The sequence below is a fragment of the Oryctolagus cuniculus genome, chromosome 2 (assembly GCF_051225735.1).
Source record: "Oryctolagus cuniculus isolate XC-2025 breed Fujian yellow rabbit chromosome 2, ASM5122573v1, whole genome shotgun sequence".
Lineage (NCBI taxonomy): Eukaryota > Metazoa > Chordata > Mammalia > Lagomorpha > Leporidae > Oryctolagus > Oryctolagus cuniculus.
In genome coordinates this window covers 30,765,998-30,780,311 of record NC_142868.1, presented here as the reverse complement: position 1 = coordinate 30,780,311, position 14,314 = coordinate 30,765,998, and positions in this window count along the sequence as shown.

Genomic DNA, 14,314 nt, shown 5'->3' with positions numbered 1-14,314 from the left:
GGGTCCCTTTGTTTTGTCAACATTTGCAAGAATTCCAGCCAAGTTCACAATTCAACATTGCCTAACACCACGGGGAGTTTTCACTTTTACATTCCCTGTATTGCCCAATAATTGTTTTTCTTTTTCTTTTTTTTTTAAGATTTATTTATTTATTTGAAGTCCGAGTTACACAGAGAAAGGAGAGGCCCAGAAAGAGAGAGGTCTTCCAACTGATGGTATACTCCCCAATTGGCTGCAACGGCCAGAGCTGTGCTGATCTGAAGCCAGGAGCCAGGAGCCAGGAGCTTCTTCTGGGTCTCCTACGTGGGTGCAGTGGCCCAAGGACTTGGGCCATCTTCTCCTGCTTTCCCAGGCCATAGCTGAAAGCTGGATCGGAAGTGGAGCAGCCTGGTCTTGAACGGGTGCCCATATGGGATGCCGGCACTTCAGGCCAGGGCGTTAACCCGCCATACCACAGCGCTGGCCCCTTGTTTTTCTTTTTTTTAAAGATTTACTTGAAACAGAATTACAGAGTGCAGGGAGGGGAGAGGGAGAGGGAAAGGGAGAGGGAGAGAAAGAAATGTTAAATTCACTGTTTCATTCCCCAGATGGCCACAATAGCTGGGCTTGCACCAGACCAAAGCCAAGAGCCAGGAGCTTCACCCAGGTCTCCCATGTGAATGGCAAAGGCCCAAGGACTTGGTGGTTTTCTGCTACCTTCCCAGGAGCATTAGAACAGAGCTGGATCAGAGTGGAGTAGATGGGAGCTGACGCAGTCCTCACATGGAAGCTGGCATCACAGGCAGTGGATTACCGTGCTACACCAGAGTACAGGCCTCTGTTGTTGTTCTCAACCTGTTTCCTGAATGGAATATTTGTACTTTGCCTCTGACCCTACCCCCTTGGGGTAAAAATGGCAAGTAGGTAATGAGACTTGGAAGGAAAGCAAGTATCCAACCCAACCTGATACTGCCTAGGCAGGGGGCTGGATGAGGGAGAAGGAGCTGACAGAGGGCAAGCAGGGTCCTCGCTGGAGCTCTTCACCGCTTGCAGTCCTACACTTTTCCATGACAATCCAACATGCAACAGGCTCTGCACACCCACTTCCCCATCATGTGTGAGACACCGTGATGACCAGGTACATGCTGAGCTCCACGTGGAGACACAGGATGCCTTCCCAGAGATCACCACTGTGCTGGAGCCACAAGCACACTCCGCCCTGTTTATGTATTCACTGAGGGCACCACCCCTTACCTGATAAAGCAATGATTTGAACCTTGGTAGGGACAATAATAGCCACTCTTTCCTGATTGAGAGAGGCTATACCATTAGTTCCTGAATGTGTACTATTCTTTTACATAAATCCTGCTCTCCTTCTTACACTTTATATATGTCTCTGCTTTGAATTCTGTCATGCTGAGACAAGAATTGGGGGTCTGTTCCCATTAAAAAAAAAACTACTTATATTTAACCCTCATCACCTAAAAATTATTTTTTAAGCTTTTGTAATCATTCATATTCCTGTTCTATGTGTTCTCTTTGGTTTTGATATTGTTCCTGTCAATGTAATTGGTCTTCATAAAATCCCAGGGGAGAGGCAGTTTTTATGTGCTTGGTTCAAGACAGAACAAGAGTACACTAATGTACTCTTTTTGATATTTTAGTATTTATGTTCCTGAGTCTATTAATACTTCAAGGAAAATGTTTCAAACTCCCACACACCCTCAAAATTGAAGCTCTTAAAAGGTGCTTTGGTTTGTGTTGTTATATCTGATATAGTTACCATGTTATAAATTAAAATAGACTATTTTAAAATTAACAACATTTCAAAGATGCAAAAATGTAAATGCAATGACTCAGGGCCCTGGAAAATATCTCATGTCCACGATCACATGGTATGGTGGACTACAGCTTCCCCAAGGCCTCACTGAGAGTCAACTAGTAATTCTATTAGTCTGTATAACAAAATTCATGAAACATACAGAGTTACTTTGATAAGAAGGGACCTGAGAGGTCATAAAATAATAGAAGAAGCAATCATAAATGCTGGGCTTTAAAAGGAAACTTAAAATCCTTTAGCACAATTGTGTCTCATCACTTTAGTTTTGCCTATCTCGTAATTGGATAATTTTTAAAAATTTTAATTAGTTTTTAACAGATTCAAAATGCTTTGTAGAGATAATTCTAAAAACAGTGATATTCCCTCCCCCCGCCCTCTCCCTCTTCCCTTTCTTACTCCCATTCTCCTTTCTCCTTCCCTTCTGTCTTGTTTTTGAGATAATGTATTTTAAGTGTACATTACAGTAAAAAGGTTTAATATCTAAACAAATAAGAAGTTTATCCAGTAAAAAGCAAAAAGACTCCAGCTATAAACAATAAGTGAGGGGCCGATGCTGTGGCGCAGCAGGTTAAAGCCCTGGCCTGAAGCGCCAGCATCCCATATGGGCGCTGGTTCTAGTCCCAGCTGCTGTTCTTCCCATCCAGCTCTCTGCTGTGGCCTGGGAAAGCAGTACAAGATGGCCCAAGTCCTTGGGCCCTTGCACCCATGTGGGAGACCCGGAATACGCTCCTAGCTCCTGGCTCCTGGCTTTGAATCTGTGCAGCTCTGGCTGTTGCGGCCATCTGGGGAGTGAACCAGCAGATAGAAGACCTCTGTCTCTCTCTGTCTCTACCTCTCTCTGTCACTCTGTCTTTCAAATAAATAAAATAAATGTAAAGAGAACAATAAGTGAATAGAAAAATGACTATCTAACCCATATATAGTAAACTTTGAAGTAATCACAGATCACTAAAACTATAGGTCTATCACATTCTTAACAATTGGTTTGACAAAGGCATAAAACACATTTTTACAAAACTATATTTGCAGCACTAGTACACATTGGCATTTATTCACTTATTTATTTATTTATTTTTAAATTTAGTTCCCCTATATAAGGAAGAACATGCAGTATTTGTCTTTCTGTGGCTGGATTATTTCCCTTAACCTGATGTCCTCCAGTTGCACCAATTTCACTGCAAATGGTAGAATTTAGCTCTTTTTTAATTGAATAACATTCCATTGTGTATATATACCAAATTTAATTTATCCATTCATCTGATGATGGACACCTTGGTTGATTCCTAATTTTGGCTATTGTGAACAGTGTTGCTATGAACATAATGGTGTGGGTATCTCTTTGATACAATGTGTTCATGTCTTTTGGGTTTATACCAAGTACTGGGGCTGATGGATCACATGGCAAGTCTACTTCTAGATGTTTTAAGAAATCGCCAAACTGTTTTCAACAGTGGCTTCACTAATTTACATTATCACCAACAGTGTATAATTGTTCCCCTTTGTCCACATCTTCATTGACAGTTGTTACTCTCTCTGTTTTGTGTTTTAGCCACTCTGACAGGGGAGAGGTGGAATCTCATTGTGGTTTTGATTTGCATTTCTCTAAAGTCTAATGATGTTAAGCATCTTTTCATATATTTGTTGGCCATTTGTATTTCTTCTTTTGAGAATTATCTATTGAAGTCCTTTGCCCATTTCTTAACTGGATTGACTATTTTTTTTTTATTGTTGGCAAAGTTGCTGATATACTCAGGATATTAATCCTTTGTTGGATAAGTACGTTGAAAATATTTTTTTTCCCATTCTTCTGAAGCTGTTCACTCTATTGATGATTTCCTTCTCTGTGCAAAAGTTTCTGAGTTTGATATAGCTCCATTTGTTTAGCATTGCTTTTCTTGCCTGTGCTTTGAGTGTCTTGTCCAAGAAGTCATCCCCTACACTACTGTCTTGGATTGGTTTCCCTATGTTTTCTTCCAATAACTTCATACATAATCTCTGGTCTTAAATTTAGTTCTTTGATTATCTTGAGTTGATTTTTGTCTATGGTTAGAGGTAGGGATCTAATTTCATTCATTTTAATATATATCCGGTTCTGCCAGCACCATTTGTTGAAGAGGTTGTCCTTATTCCACTGCATGCTCTGAGCACTTTTGTCAAAAATCAATTGAGTATATGTATGTGGATTAGTTCTGGGATCCCTATTCTGCTCTACTTATCTATGTATCAGCTTTTATGCCAGTACCGTGCTATTTTAATTTCTGTAGTTTTGTAATGTGCTTTGAAGTTAGATATTATCATACCTCCAGCTTGATTTTTCTTGCTCAGGATTTCTTTGGCTGTTTGGGGTCTTTTGTGATTCCATATGAATTTTAGGATTTTTTTCCAATTCAATAAAAATTATCATTAGTATTTTGATAGGGATTACATTGAATCTGTAGATTGCTTTGGGTAAGATAGACATTTTAATGATACTGATTCTTGCAATCCATTAGTAAGGTGTATCTTTCCATTTTTGTGCCCTTTCATCAATGTTTGATAATTTATTTTCATTGTAGAGATCTTTCAATTTTTGGTTAAATATGTTCCTAAGTATTTGATTTTTTGTGGCTATTGTGTATGGGATTCTTAATTTCTCTATGAGTTTATCATTTGCATACAAAAACCTACAGTGTTTTGTATTTATTTTGTAATCTGCAAATTTTCTCAATTGGTTTATCAATTCTAACAGCTTTTTTTGTGGAGTGTTTGGGTTTTTCCATGTATATCATGTCATCTGCAATCATGGATAACTCGACTTCCTCTTTTCCAATTTTAATGCCCTTTATTTCTTTATCCTCTATAATTGCTCCCACTAAAGCTTCCAGGACTGTTTGAATAAGAGTGGCAAAAGTAGACATCTTGTCTTGTTACAGATCTTAGGGAAATGCTTTTAGCTTTACTCCATTCATGTTAGCTGTCACAAAGCACACCAAACACCAGAGTAAGGGAAAGGGTTTATTGGGGAAAACCCAGCAGACTGGAGGGGAGGGACAAAGGATAAGAGAGAGAAAGAGAGTATAAGAGAGAAACACAGAGGAGAGGAGCTAGCGAGGAGAGAAGAGAGAGAAAAGAGACGAGAGGGGGGAGGAGAGCAGATGAGAGGAGCCAAGAGAACAGGAGAGAAGAGCCAAGAGAGCCACGTGTTCAGGAACAGGTCCTTTTAAAACTTTTTGCCCGAGGGCAGGCAGGGAGGCAGGAACAGTGAATCCCATTAGGATGAGGGTGGAGCTTGACAACAGTGGTTGGGCCATGTGGTCACCTGGCTTTCAGCAATGGCGGCAGGGGCTAGAGCTTAGGATGTAAATCAGGGTGTAGTTGTGCCATAGATAAAACTGTGCCATTTTCCTAACAATTCAGTATAATATTCACTGTTGATTTGTCATATATAGCCTTTATTGTTTTGAGGAATGTTCCTTATATACCTAATTTACGGAGAGTTTTTATCATGAAGGGCTGTTGAATATTATCAAGTGGTTTCTTTGCATCTAGTGAGATAACCATATGGTTTTTGTTCTTTACTCTATTGATGTGATTTATGATGTTTATTGATTTGAGACTGTCAAACCATTCAATATGGTATAAATCCCACTTGATCCTGATGTATGATCTTTTTGATTTAGTTTTGGATTTGATTTGCCTATATTTTGTTGAGAATTTTTGCATCTATGTTCACTAAGATTATAGGTCTACAGTTTTCTTTTTGTGTCATATCTTAGATGTAGCTATCACAGTAATGCTCACCTCATACAAAGAGTCTGGCAAAGTTCCTTACTGTTCAATATTTTGGAATAGTTTCAAGAATATTGGGGTTATTTCCTCCTTCAATGTTTTATAAAAACCTAAAGTAAAATCATCAGGTACTTAATTTTCCTTGATGGAAGACTTTGATTACTGCTTCAATGTCATTGCTTGTTATGAATCTGTTTAGGTTGTTTACATCCCTTTGATTTAATCTTGATAGGTTGTATATATCCAGGAATTTATCCATTTCTTCAAGATTTTCCAATTTATTAGTATATAGTTCTCCATAGTAGTTTCTTATGAAACTTTGTATTTCAGCGTTGTCAGTTGTAATGTCTCATTTTTATCTCCAATCTTATTTATTTGAGTTTTTTTCTTTCCTTCTTTGTTAGTCTGATCTTTTATATTTTTTAGTTTCACTTTCATTTATTTCTGCTCTGATTTCTGCTATTTCTCTCCTTCTGCTAATTTTGTGTTGGTTTATTTTTGTTTTTCTAAGTCTTCAAGATGTATCATCTTTAATTTGAGACATTTCTCTTTTTTAACATAAACACCTAATGTTATAAAGTTTCCTCTTAATATGACTTCCACTCTATCCCACAGATATTGATATGTTCTGTTTTTAATTTTCATTTGTTTCCAGAAAGTTTTTGATTTCCTTTTCAATTTCTTCAATGATGCATTGATCATTCAGAATTATGTTGTTTAATTTCCAAGTATTTATGTATGTTGTTCCTGTTGTTGATTTCTTGTTTTATTCCTTTATGGTCTGAGAAGACACATGGTACAATTTCATTTTTTTAATGTGCTAAAACTTGATTTGTGGTCTAATATGCTGTCTACCCTAGAAAATATTCCATGTGCTGATGAGAAGAATGGATATTGTGTAGCTGTTGGGTGAAATGTCCTATAAATATCTGTTGGATCTATTTGCTCAATATGTTTCAACTCTGATATGCCATTATTGATTTTCTGTCTGGATGATCTGTCCATTGTTGGGGGGGAGGGGTTGAAGTCATCCACTATTATTATGTTGGAGTCTATCTCTCCCATTAGCTCTAATAGTATTTGCTATATGTATCTGGGTGGTCTTGTGCTGGGTGAATTTATATTTATGATTGTTAAGTCTTCTTGCTGAATTGAACCTTTTATCAAAATGCAATGCCCTTCATTGTCTCTTTTGACTGTTTTTGATTTAAACTCTGTTTGATTTCAGGACAGCTGCTCCTGCTTGTTTTTGGTGTCCATTTGCCTAGAATGTATTTTTCCATCCCTTTATTTTCATTGTCTGTGTATCTTTGTTTATGAGGTGAGTTTCTTGTAGGTAGCATTTAGTGGAGTCTTGATTTATTATGCATTCAGCCAACTGAAGTCTTTTGGTTGGAGAATTTGATCCATTTACATTCAAGATTAGCATTGATAGCTAAGAACTAAAATCTGTCATTTTGTTGACTGGATACTGATTCTACTTGCTGTGTTAGTGAATTTGGTGGTGTCATGTGTTTTCATGCTGTTTACTTTTTTTTTTATTTATTTGACACATAGAGTTAGTGAGAGAGAGAGAGAGAGAGAGAGAGAGAGAAAGGTCTCCCTTCCGTTGATTCACCCCCCAAATGGCTGCCACGGCCAGAACTATGCCAATCCGAAACTAGGAACCAGGTGCTTCCTCCCAGTCTCCATGCGGGTGCAGGGCGCAAGCACCTGGGCCATCCTCTACTGCACTCCAGGGCCACAGCAGAGAGCTGGACTGGAAGAGGAGCAACTGGGACTAGAACCTGGCGCCCATATGGGGTGCTGGCGCCGCAGGCAGAGGATTAGCCTATTGAGCCAGGGCACCAGCCCCATCATGCTGTTTACTTTTAATGCAGGGTACTCTTCAGAATTTCTTGTAAGGCTTATCTGGTGGTGATAAATTCTCTCAGTTTTTGCTTATCTGAGAAATATCTAACTTCTCCTTCCCTTTTTTAAATAGATATTTCTTTTTTCTTTTTTTAAAAAAGGATTTGTTTATTTGAAAGACCAAATTATAGAAAGCCAGAGGCAGAGGTAGAGAGAAAGTGAGGTCTTCCATCCATTGGTTTACTCCTTAAATGTGCTGCAATTGCTGGAGCTGGGTGGATCAGGAACCAGGAGCTTCTTCCAGGTCTCCCACGTGGGTCCAGGGGCCCAAGCACTTGGGCCATCTTCCACTGCTTTCCCAGGCCATAGTAGAAAGCTGGATTGGAAGAGGAGCAATCCTCTAAAGAGGATTAGAAATGGTGCCCATACGGGAAACTGGCACTGCAGGTGGTGGCTTTACCAGGTAAGACACAGTGCAGGTCCTTCTCCTTCAATTTTAAAGGATATCTTCCCTGGATATAAAATTCTTGGTTGGAAGTTTTTTTTTTTTTTTTTCTTTTAAAACCTTGAATATATCTTCCGACTCTCTTCTGGCCTGTAGGGTTTCCACTGAAAAGTCTGATGTTAATCTGATTGATTTTCCTTTACACGTAATTTAGTACTTGTCTCTTACTGTCTTTACGAGTCTTTCACTGTCTTTAACTTTTGACTGTTGAGTGCAATACACTAATTTTCAACTATTATTTCTCAGCAGGTTCTAAATACCTTCTTCCTTTTCTTCCCTAGAGGAATACCGATGTTACAAATATTTGGTGATTTAATGGTGTCCCACATTTCACATTAACTTTCTTCATTCCTTTTAATTTTTCTCTTATTTTTGTTTGATTGGGTTATTCTCAAAGTCTTGTCCTCTGAGTCAGAAATTCTTTCCTCTACTTTGTCTATTCTGTTGTTAAAGCTTGCAGTCATATTTTTATTTCAAGGATTGAGGATTTCATCTCCAAAATTTCTAATTGGTTCTTCTTAATGAGTTCTATCTCATTAGTGATATTTTTATTCATGTCACTCATTGTTTTTCTCATTTCTTTAATCTATCTGTATTCTCTTGCATCTCATTGAATTTCCTTATAATCATTATTTTGAATTCTGTCTGTCATTTCATAGATTTCCTTCAGTTCAGGGTCTCATTCTGGAGGGTTATTGTATTCTTTTGGAGTAGTCAGGCTACCTTGTATCTTCATGTCACCTGTGTCCCCATGTTGATGTTTTTTTTGCACATCTGGTGTAATCATCTCTTTTTCTTTATTGTGGGGAGCAACTCGGACTGGACTAAGTTACTGGAATTAAGACTTATTCTATGCATCTGCTCTCCCACAATATGGCACTGAGAAGGGAGAAACAGCTTCTACACAGCTGCCTCCAGTTCAACCAATAAACTGTAGGACCTGCTCCTGATTGGAGGAGAGCAGCGTACTCGGCGTGTGGGTAGCAGAGTTGGGATTGGTGGAAGAGTACTATAAAGGAGGAGAGAGACAACATGCAGGAGGAACATCTAAGAGGAGCATCTATCTGAAGGAACACCTATGCAGCCCCCGAGAGAGCCGGCCGGCGGTGTGCCACTCCCCCGTGGAAGTGGGGAAAGTGGCTAGGGGGAACCGCCCTTCCATGGAGGTGGAAGGGTCGGTAGCCAACCCGGGAAGAACCAGCAGCAAACCCGGGGAGGGCCGAGCAGACAAAAGAACAACGCAGGGTCCTGTGTCGTTCCTCCACGAAGACGGGGAGCGACGTAATGGTGCCGTGACTCGGATATGAAGCCTAGGCAGGGTTTAGTGTCGTTCTTCCACGAAGAGGGGGAGCGACACTTTATGGAGTAGGTTTATTGGAAAAGAGTTTATGCTTCAGCTGCAATGCAGGGTATCCCTTGGCTTGTTGCTTAGGCTTTCCTTCTAGGTGTGCCCAGGAGTGTAGTCTCTGAGCAATTTCTTTTGTCTTAATCAGTGTCAATTGTGTCCATAAGTGACAACATGGTCTAGTCTGCTGAGGTTCATAGGGATAGAAGTGTGGCTTTGAGATGAATATGGATTTCCTGGGGTGTATATCTTTGGTCCGTAGAGAGTTTGGTGTCAGTTTCCCTGGTGATTGTGATAGGCAGGGCCTTGTTCTAAGTTCTGAGAGAGACAAGTTTAGCTGTTCTCTTGTCCTACTGGCATGCCTGAGCGATGCCAGGGATCATGGCATCAATCACTGTGAGTTTAAGGCTGTGGTGTGGAAAGACCCTTCCTCAGGTCCTGTTAGGAGAGTCCAACTAGTGCTGTCACTTATAATACCAAAAGCCCTAGTCTTAGGACTAGGGAATGTGAACTGAACCCTGCTCCAGGCCTACAGGGTGGCTACAAGGTGTTCTGGAGATTTTGTTCTGAGGAGTCTAAGTCCAGAGAGGTGGAGGGTCTAAGTCCAGAGGGGGTCTAAGTCCAGAGAGACCAACCAGATAGATTCCAGTGACACTGAGAAATTTAGAACTGATTGTTACAGTCCTGGTGTTGCAGGGTACAGTGGGGTCATTTCCCAGATCTCCCAGATCTTCCAGGCGGAGCACAGACTTTTTAATGGGTTGCTTCTGGTGTTAGCCACCAGAAGCTAAGGTGAATGCGCCTCGCCCATGTAGAATGCATTGAGTGTAGCTCTGGGGCTAATGTCCAACAACTTTCACCATTGTAGGATGCAAGGATCTGTCCTTTGCCCCACATGCTGCCCTAACTGACTCTGATGCTGGTAGGAGCAGAACAGAGGTGTGTTGTGCAATTTTTCACTGCTGAATGTGGCACTCTGCAGGAATGGGGAAGGGCAAGGAAGCAACATGGCTCCCCTGCTCCAAGCCCAGCCATTTCTCAGATCCCCGTCAGCACCACTGGCTGAAGGAAAAGTCTGTGGGTGACTCTGGAATTCCTTCTCAGCTAAAACTGCAAGCAGTAGGGCATACTGCAGTTTCTTCCCATCCTGCCATGGTAGATCGGTGGCTCACAGCCAGCAGCTGGTTGCATTGAATAGCTAGGTGGAGTGGTATCTCTGTCTTCTCTCCTTTTGTTCTACTGTGTCTTTGTTGTTGTTCCACTTCTTTAGACCTCTGAAAATGTGGACCTCCTTTTGTTTTCATACCCTAGAGCAGCTAAAGTTACTGTGGCTTCACCCTATTCAGCCATCTTTTGACTTCTAAACTTTGATATTATATCTTATTACCTTCAAAACAAATAATTCTGCACATAAAATTCAGTATATATTATTACTTACCCAAATTTTTAAATCTAAACAGTACATTGGGGATTGGTGTTTGGCACACAGGTTAAGATGCCCCTTGGAACACCTGACAGCCCATATCAGTGTGCTAGTGCTTGAGTCCTGGCTCCAATTCTCATCCAACTTCCTGCTGATTCACATTATGGGAGCCAACAGATAATTGTTTAAGTATTTGGGTCATTGCTGCCCATGTGAGAAACCCAGATGAAGTTTGGGTTTCAGCTGGTTTCAGCTGGGCCTAACCTTGGCTTTTGCTGTAATTTGAGGAGTGAGCCAATAGAAAGATCTCTCTGTGTCTGCCTCTCCATCTCTATGCTTTTCAAATAAAATAATAATAGAGATAAGATTTTTTTTGAAAGAGCAACTTAGTTTTCTATTGCTTTGTAACAAATCATCACAAACTTAATGACTTTAAACACCAATTTTTATGCTCTCAGCTTTGGAGAATCAGAAGGCTGGCATATTTTAGCTCAAGGTGAGTCTCAGAAAACTCAATTCAAACTATCTACTGTTTGTGTCCTCACATGCATATGTGGCAAAGGAAAGATGTATGTCCAAGCTCCATCAGTCTATTACCAAATCTCTCTTTCTTTTTTTGCACTTGTATGACTTCTATACTCATTGCTTTGTTAACTGTCAATTCTTCTCCTCAAGGGCTACAGTTGGAACCTTTCCATGTGGCTTCTTCTGTCTCAGGAGTAGAGAACATTCCTCGACTGGAATCCAGCTCCAAATCTCCCAACTTCTTCTGCCAAGACCAGACAATGAAAAGGCTCAGGTGTTCTGTGAGGCCCACTGGTATAATCGCCCTATTTAAAATTTTTATGTATTTACTTTCATTTTATTTGAAATATAGGGAGATAGACAGAGATGTTCCATCTGCTGATTCATCCCTCAAATGCCTGCCGTAGTCAGGGCTGGGCCAGGCCAAAATCAGGTGCTTGGAACCCAATCCAAATCTACAATCGGGATGGCAGCCAACCAAACCCTTGAGTTATTGACTGCTGCCTCCCCAGGTGCTCATTAGCAGGATGCTGTGTCAGAAGCAGAGCAGCCAGGACTGGAACCCAAGGACTCCATTATGGGAGGCAGGTGTCCCAAGTTGGGTGACTATAACCACTATACCAAACACTCACCATGTACGTGGAGTCTAAAACATAGGTGATCTCATAGGATTTAAAAATGTAATGGTGGTTACCAGAAGTTGGAGATGGAAGTGGAGTGGGAAGGATAGGAAAGAGTCATTGATGTAGAGTTATAGTAGATGGGTGTAAGGCATTCTGGAATTTTATTGTATAGTAAGGTGATTATAGATAATGTACTGTATTTTTATCTACAAAGAAACAGAAGGTAGAATTTCTGGGTGTTTTCCCATAAAGAAATGTTAAATGTTTGAATGGATGTATTCACCCTGATTAGATATTACACAAAGTATGCTTTTAATGAAATATCACATAGGACCTTATAAATATGAAAAATTAAAAATCAACTTGTGATTATATTTATAGCTGCAATAATTATAGAGCGGGTATGATAAGAAAGAAGGAAGTGTTGGGAATCATCTTACAATTCTAACGTACTTTTTTTTTTTTTATTTGACAGGCAGAGTTAGACAGAGAGAGAGAGACAGAGAGAAAGGTCTTCCTTCCGTTGGCTCACCCCCCCAAATGGCTGCTACGGCCAGCGCGCTGCGCCAATCTGAAGCCAGGAGCCAGGTGCTTCCTCCTGGTCTCCCATGCGGGTGCAGGGGCCCAGGCACCTGGGCCATCCTCCACTGCCTTCCTGGGCCACAGCAGAGAGCTAGACTGGAAGAGGAGCAACTGGGTCTAGAACCCGGTGACTATATGGGAATCATATTACAATTCTACTGACCACAAGGTTTTATGGAATAAAGAGAACATTGGCTTTAAAACCAGAAGGGAAGAAGTTTAAAAACCTAATCTTGTTTGTAGTAGATACTTAGTAAATATTTGTTGATTGAACTAAAAATGTGCAGATAAATGTACTAATGAATAAGAGAATGTTTAATTGAATAAACAACATTCCAAAACCTCTTGCCTCATTGAGGAAGAAAAGTAGGAGCATCAAATTCATGGATGCTTCCAAGAATGAAAATTAAAATGTCTTTGAACATAGCTGATATCCCATAAATTCCACCTGTTAGTAATCTTTTGGGAGCAGCATGTACATGAGCATACTCCTCCAGTAATGGCTTCTATTATCCCCACTTTGCTATAGCAGTCTATGCTGACATCAATGTGGATTCCATTTTTTCTTCTTTCTGCCTTGCTTACAGAGCCTATGGTTCTACTCATTTTTCAACATTAAAATCTGATAGATTTGATTGGCAGTATAGTATTTTCTTCCTTATGTTTGGTAAATTAATTGTGTCAATCAGGATCATAGGGGTTTCCAACAACAAACATACTTCTACATGTATCGCCATGCTATGTATCACATCTTGGCTATAAATCTCTTCCATGCTCCAGCACCCAGGTTGATGAAATGCCCCTCACTGAAACGCTGCTAGTCTCAGGGTAGAGAGAAAAGAACATGGTACAATCACTCAATGTGCTTAAAGCTTTTGTTCAAAGTGGCACTTGTATTTCATTGAGAAGCTAATGGACAGGAATGCATAATCCTCAGAAAGAGGAATAGCAAATATTTTTAAATTATCCATCACATTTTAGTAGTTATAGTAGAACGCTTTTTTAAAACTATTTATTTGTTTTTATTTGAAAGTCAGTTATAGAGACAAAGGGAGAGACACGATTGGTCCACTTCACAGGTGACTGCAACAGCAGGTGCTGGGGCAGGATGAAGCCAGGAGCCAGGAACTTCTTCTGGGTCTCCCATGTGGGTAACAGGAGCCCAAGCACTTAGGCCATCTTCCACTGCCTGCAGGGAGCTGGATCAGAAGTGAATCAGCCAGGAATCAAACCAGTGCCCACATGGAATGCTGGCCCCTAGCAGAGAACACTTTTTTATTCCTATAGTAAAATCCTTGAAGCAAGCACCTTTACAAAGAAAAGAAGTTTATCTATCTCATAACTCTGTAGGTACAAGGTTCAGGGACCTCATCTGGTGGTGGTGTTCATATTTGCAGAGTCCTGAGGCAGCACAGAGCATCACATGGCAGAGAGCAGGCCCACGTGTGCATGTGCCTCTCCAGTTTCTCTCCCTCTCCTTATACAGCCACCAGTATCCAGTCATGGGGGATCCCACGCAAATGACCCGATGACCCCATCCAATCCGAATCACTTCCCAAAGGCCCCCACCTCTAAATACTTCAACTGGATAAGGTTTTAACCCTCTTAGCTACACCAATGGGAAACAGATTTCAGCACACTCAAATTGTATGCAAACCACAGCAGTAGCTGTCCTTATACTTTCCACTATTTCAGTTGTGCTGCTCATTTTTGCTTTGTGTTCAAGGTCTGTTTTATTGTCATCATAGTGTCGCTGGTTATGTGCTTTGAGATGTGTTGTCAAATAGTGACAATATTGCTCTGTTTTCAAAATTTATCTCATAAAATGCATTATTGTAAGATTGCAATGAAAAATAATACTCTGAAAAATATC